General features: G+C 38.4%; 1 pseudogene; it reads left to right on the top strand.

Moving 5' to 3' along the window:
- Nucleotides 1-3,369: 3,369 nt before the first annotated feature.
- Nucleotides 3,370-3,862, top strand: LOC116866106 (annotated as a pseudogene).
- The last annotated feature ends 2,904 nt before the right edge of the window (nt 3,863-6,766 follow it).

The following is a 6,766-nucleotide window of genomic DNA, read 5'->3' as shown; positions in this document are numbered from 1 at the left end:
ACATTGGGCATAGAGTTTATGAAAGAAAGGAGAGGAGGGGAGAGGAGAAGAGGGGGAGGGGGAATAGAAGGGAGGGGAAGAGTAAAGGAAAGAGGAAGGGGAAGGGAAAAGAACCCTATATAGGTAAGACCAGGAAAAAAGTCATAAATAGAAAATAATCTCTTACCCCAAAGAAAACAACTCAACGTGGTTTTTTAAAACTACTTAATGAAATTCAAGTACAGTACAATTACTAGAAATACAAAAAATAGAAATCTCCAACTAAATATAGATAGTAGATAAATTGAAAAAAGATTGGTCACTACAGTGGCCTAGAAGGTAAAGTTTAAGAGCCTTTCAAAGAGCAAAATAAAAGCAGACAAGGAAATCAAGAGGGAAAACAAGCAACCAGAACAGAAAGGCAAGAGACCTAACATATAAACAATGGGCACTCTGGACAGACAAGAAGAAGTATTCATGAGAGCTAAAAGACCTAATTTTGCATATTAAAAAGGCTTTCAGAATCCAGAGTAGACTGAATTGAAGAGAAAACACACATACACAATCTGATAAAAATTCCTGAACTCTAAGACTAAAGAGCAAATACTATTCGCTACCATTTAGAAAGAACAAATCGTTGAGAAAGAAAAAAAGAGCCAGATTCCCATTGGACTTACTGGTAATTCTAGAAGCTTGAAGGCAATAGAATAGCATCTTTAGAATGAGAAAAGGCAAGATTCTTTACATTAGCCTGTCAAGTAAAAGAACAGTCTTTGAAAATGTGCAGTAATTCAGAGAATAGATCATTCACACAACTCATCTAGAAAAATATTAAAGAAGGGATAACAAATAGATAAACTCATGGGTCTGATAAGTGAAAAGAAAGCCAAAATAGATACAAATGGGCATGAGAAAGAAGACATACAACATATTCAGCAGATATTCACAAAAATTATGAGAATACAACTAAGCAATTTTATAATAACAAATTTTGAAAGCCTTTGATGAAATGGATAATTTTCTAGCAAAATATAAATAATCAAATATGTGCACTCTGTATAAAATTGCCATCTTTATAAGAGATATAGTAAAGATGATTTTTTTTTAAAGATTTTATTTATTTATTAGTCAGAGAGAGAGAGGGAGAGCGAGCACAGGCAGACAGAGTGGCAGGCAGAGGCAGAGAGAGAAGCAGGCTCCCTGCTGAGCAAGGAGCCCGATGTGGGACTCGATCCCAGGACGCAGGGATCATGACCTGAGGCGAAGGCAGCCGCTTAACCAACTGAGCCACCTAGGCGTCCCAAGATGATTTTTTTTTTAATTTACTACTTGAAAAAGGTTCCAGTACCAGATTGGAGTCACAACTTTTAAAGAACAGATAATTCTGTTCTTTTTAAAGAAAGTTATTGTTTAAATTAGAAAACTTCTTCATTTATTTTAAGAAATCAGAATAAATTTTTAAAAATATATATTTTTAAATCTTTTTTTTTAAAAACATCTTATTTATTTATTTATTAGAGAGAGAGAACAAGCAGGGGGAGGGGCAAAGGAAGAGGACAAGCAGACTCCCCACTGAACAGGGAGCCCCATGTGGGCTCAATCCCAGGACGCTGGGATCATGACCTGAGCCAAAGGCAGACACTTAACCAACTGAGCCACCCAGATGCCCCCCAAATATATATTTTTTATGAAGGCAAAAATTATAGTCCTATCTTACTGATATAATTACACAATTCTCATCCAAAATTCAGCAAATAGAATGCATATATATGTGTACATATATTGAAAAATTAAAAATTAGGTTCAAGCAGGATTTGTTGTTTCAGGAATGCAATGGTGTTTGAATAACAGGAAATCTATCAACATAATCTATTACTGTAACAATAAAGAGTTAAGAGCATACACTGACATCAGTAAATGCCCAAAAGTTATTTGATGAAATTAACAGCCATCTTAATAAAAACTCAAAGTATAATAGAAAATAGAAGGAAACTACCTAAATATAACAAAGACCATTTATTTAAGAAAAGGACACCTGCTGACTCAGCTGGTAGAGCATATGACCCTTGATCTCAGGGTTGTGAGTTTAAGCCCCCACATTGGAGGTGAAGATTGTTAGGGTATGAAGTCGACCACCCCTCAATTAGACAGAGAACACTCTCGATAATGCAAGTCACACAGCGAGGTTTATTTCCAGCTAGCTGGGGTCCAAGTATCTGCCCTGCACAGCGGGTTTCAACAAGGACCCCAAGCACTCAAAGCCAAGGGTTTATATAGCATTTTTTTTTAAACATCCAACTCACAGTAACTTTCCATCACTTCAGAGACCATACACACTTTGGGCTTGCGCCCCCCTGGTGGTTTAGTAAGATAAGGTCCCCATGGCACATCCGCCTAGCCGCCCTGGTGGTTTAAGCTGATTAGCTGCTGCCGGGGTGTTGCAGTGTGGGGTACTTTCTTGGAACTAAAGCAGGGAGGGGGTCCCTGGGACTAAAGCAGGGAGGGGGTCCCTGGGACTAAAGCAGGGAGGGGGTCCCTGGAACTAAAGTAAAGTAGGGGAAAGTTTAGCCCTTGGGCCTGAGATGGCTGCCCAAGCTAAGATGGCTGTACTTATGCTAACCCACTCTTACAAGATTACTTACAAATAAAATCTTAAAAAAAAAAAAAAAAACCCTCTAAAAACAGCACAGCTAGTATTCTAAATGGCAAGCCAGGTAAGCAATTTAAATTAAAATCAGAAACTAGGTGTAGAATCACCGTATTTATTATTTATTTAAGATAAAAATTTTAAAAGAGCAGTTTAAATATTCTCTTTCTGTTGATGATAACATATACCTAAGTTATTCAATAAAATATTAACAGAATTAATAAGAGATTAGTAATGTGTCTATGTATCAGAGCAATATACTAAATTCATCAGGTTTCTTGATTTAAATATTCTAACAGCAAGCACCTAGAAATAAAAAATGAGAAAAATATTCCACATTTTATTCATAATAGTAGAAAAACTATAAAATGCTTAGGAATAAGTTGATTAAATATATGAAGAAAAATCTCTAAAATTTTATTGATAGGAATAATATAAAAAACATTAGACCTGAAGAAATGGGAAGACACACTAGATTCTTAGATGTAAAGTTAGTTTAAAAATAATATTTCTTGGGACGCCTGGGTGGCTCAGTGGGTTAAGCCGCTGCCTTCAGCTCAGGTCATGATCCTGGGGTCCTGGGATCGAGCCCCACATCGGGCTCCTTGCTCAGCGGGGAGCCTGCATCTCTCTCTGCCTCCGCCTGCCTCTCTGCCTGCTTATGTGCTTTCTCCCTCTCTCTTTCTGACAAATAAATAAAATCTTTAAAAAAAAAAAAAATAATAATATTTCTTGGTCCCCTCTCTCCCTCAGCGCTGCCTGCAGAGCTGGCAGCCATCTGTTACTGGGCATCATGGCTGCCCTCAGACCTTTGGTGAAGCCCAAGATTGTTAAAAAGAGGACCAAGGAGTTCACCCGGCACCAGTCAGACTGATATGTCAAAATAAAGCGCAAATGGTGGAAGCCAAGAGGCATTGACAATAGAGTGTGCAGAAGATTCAAGGGCCAGATCTTGATGCCCAAGATTGGTTACAGGAGCAACAAGAAGACAAAGCACATGTTGCCCAGTGGCTTTAGGAAGTTCCAAGTCCACAATGTCAAGGAGCTTGAAGTGCTGCTGATGTGCCACAAATCCTACCGTGCAGAGATAGCTCACAACGTCTCCTCCAAGAACCGCAAAGCTATTGTGGAGAGAGCAGCCCAGCTGGCAATCAGAGTCACCAATCCCAACGCCAGGCTACGCAGCGAAGAAAATGAATAGACAGCTTGTTGTGCATGTCATATTTGTGTTAATAAAACCATAAAACTACAAAAAAAATATTTCTCCCAAAAGTAATTACTAATTTTTTTTAAAGTAAGCTCTATGCCCAATGTGGGGCTTGAACTCATGATCCCAAGATCAAGAGTCACATGTATGGACTGAGCCAGCCAGGAGCTCCAGTAATATATTAATTAGTTGTTACCCAAATTATATGTATTACAGAATTGGATAAAATATAACTAACATTTATGTGGAAGGTTAACTTCTACAGAACAGTCAAGAAAATTATGAGAAAGAAGTACAGTGCATTGAGATTTGTCTTATTACATTTTGAGCGTTTACTACAAATATTCTATCAAATCAATATGATACTATAAAAAGACAAATATTTGATGGATTAGAATAGGGAAAAAACTTTTATACATATACATATGTGAATATATGACACTACAGAGGTGACAGATTAACTGGAAAGATAGATTTTGTGTGTTAAACGGCATATAACATTAAATTTATCATCTTAGCTATTTTTAAGTATATAGTTCAGTAGTGTTAAGTATATTCATATTGTAATAGATCTCTAGAACATTTCACCTTGCAAAACTGAAACTACATGCTTTTTCCCTCCCTTCACCCCCTTCCTGTAACCCTTAACAACCACCTTCCTACTTTGTCTCTATGATTTTGACTACTTTTAGAAGCTTTATATGAGTGGAATCATATGGTATTTGTCCTTTTATGATTAGTTTATTAAGCATAATGTCTTCAGCGTTCATCCATGCTGTATGTAGCATGTGACAGGATATCCTTTCTTTAAAGCTGCATAATATTCCAGTGTGTGTGTGTGTGTGTGTGTGTGTACTACATTTTCAATTATTAATTTGTCAATGGATACTCCAGTTACTTCCATTTCTTGGCTATTGTGAATAATAATATTCAATGAACACAAATGTACAAATATCTCTGAGATCTGGCCTTGAATTTGTTTGGGTATGTACCTATGAGTGGGATTGCTGGATCATATAATTTTTTATTATTTTTTTGAGGAAACTGCATACTGTTTTCCATAGTGGTTGTACCATTTTGCATTCCCACTAACAGTACACAAGGGTTATCCTTTTGAAGAATATTGATTGTGGGGGCGCCTGGGTGGCTCACTTGGTTAAGCATCTGCCTTCAGCTCAGGTCATGATCCCTGGGTCCTGGGATCGAGCCCCGCATCCGGCTCCTAGCTCAGCGAGAAGCCTGATTCGCTCTCTCCCTCTGCTTGCTGCTCCTGCTTTGTGTTGTCTCTGTCTGTCAAATAAGCAAATAAAATCTTTAAAAAAAGAGAGAGAGAGTACTGATTTTTTTAAATCTACTTGAGGATCACCTTGATCCATTTCAGGCTTATTATCAAAATTTATTATGGTAGATCAGGTCCAGCAAAGACTTTACTCTGTGCTTTTTATCCCTATTAAGTCCTGGCTCTTCTGAGGGCTGTACCCAATGCCCTGTGTAGAATGAAGTCTCTCTACCATGACTGGTGGGAACATAAACTATTCTCTATCCTGTGGGAACTCCAGCAATTGTTTGCTTACTCCTTTCCAGTGCCTATTTCCAAGATTCCTCTCACTTATATGTATATCAATTCTTAGTCATATATTTGAGAGACTCCTCTACAGTTCTCTGGAAGTTTCTCTGGGCAATGCCCTACTCTCCAGTTCTCTGTCTCAGAAGTTCTAGCCTTAACTCTGATTTCTGCCTTTTGAACTTTATTGGTAATATTCCTTTTAAATGTTGTACAGTATTGAACTGTGTTCTGGCAGGTAGTTAACTTACTTTTGGATCAAATTCATTTTTTCGAGGTTTGATTTGAAGTGTTTTAGGTGCATGTGTGTATAGGTAGTCTTTCTTCTAGTACCAGTTCAGCTCTACCACTAAGGTGGGACCTCTGAGATCTCTACTGAATGACCCATTTATTCAATGAGATCTCTGCTTTCAGTCGGATGGGCACTAGAATAATCTCGAGACTTGTTTGAGCTTCAGGAATTTTCTGCATTACAGCTCCTCTGTAAATGTTCCTTCCTCAGCAGTTGATCTTTGCCTGGCCTCATGGAGTTTCACCCTTCACACATCAGATCGAAAGCTTCAAAGGAGGGACACCTATGCAAATTTCTAGAGTTCTTTTTCTAGCATCTTTCCCTCCTCTTCCCTGTCCCACCAGTGTTAGCTGTCTTGGCACCCCTGAACTTTAATCATTATCTTCTCATCTTAATGAGACCTTCCTGCATTGTGACCAAAAATGGTCCACAGAAAGCCGGGGCAATTTTACTGCTTACCTAGTTGGTTTCTCCTTTGCTCAAAGATCATAGTTCTGTGCTTCCTATGTCCATTTGTTTCATTCCCCCCCCCTCTCCTTTTCTAGTTGTTCATAGTTAGGGAACAGGAATCCCAGAGCAGCAGAAAGATCTAGCCTTAACTTAATCAAACTGATTTTTTGTAGCAGTCCCTGATGTTCTTGAACTTAACAGATAAAGCATCCAAAAATGGCTGATAAAAGTGTCTTTGTTCCTAAATGCAGAGAAAACACATGAGGGTGGAAGAAGTAAAATGTTATCAATGCTGCCAAGTTCATAGTTCACTGGACGTTTTTTTGTTTGTTTGTTTTTTGTTTTTTAAAGATTTTATTTATTTATTTGACAGACAGAGATTACAAGTAGGCAGAGAGGCAGGCAGAGAAAGAGGTGGAGGCAGGCTCCCTGCTGAGCAGAGAGCCCGATGTGGGGCTCAATCCCAGGGCCCTGGGATCATGACCTGAGATGAAGGTAGAGGCTTAACCCACTGAGCCACCCAGGCACCCCTGTTTTGTTTTGTTTTTAATGAAAACCACACTAGGGGTGTATCATGGGGACATAAAGAAGACAAATCTCGTTAATTTCTTTTTTTTCCACAGAGCA

This window comes from Lontra canadensis, unplaced genomic scaffold (genome assembly GCF_010015895.1).
Source record: "Lontra canadensis isolate GAN:19392208 unplaced genomic scaffold, GSC_riverotter_1.0 scaffold9, whole genome shotgun sequence".
Lineage (NCBI taxonomy): Eukaryota > Metazoa > Chordata > Mammalia > Carnivora > Mustelidae > Lontra > Lontra canadensis.
Note: the sequence above shows the minus strand (reverse complement) of the source record. Positions and strands in the feature narration are given on the sequence as shown.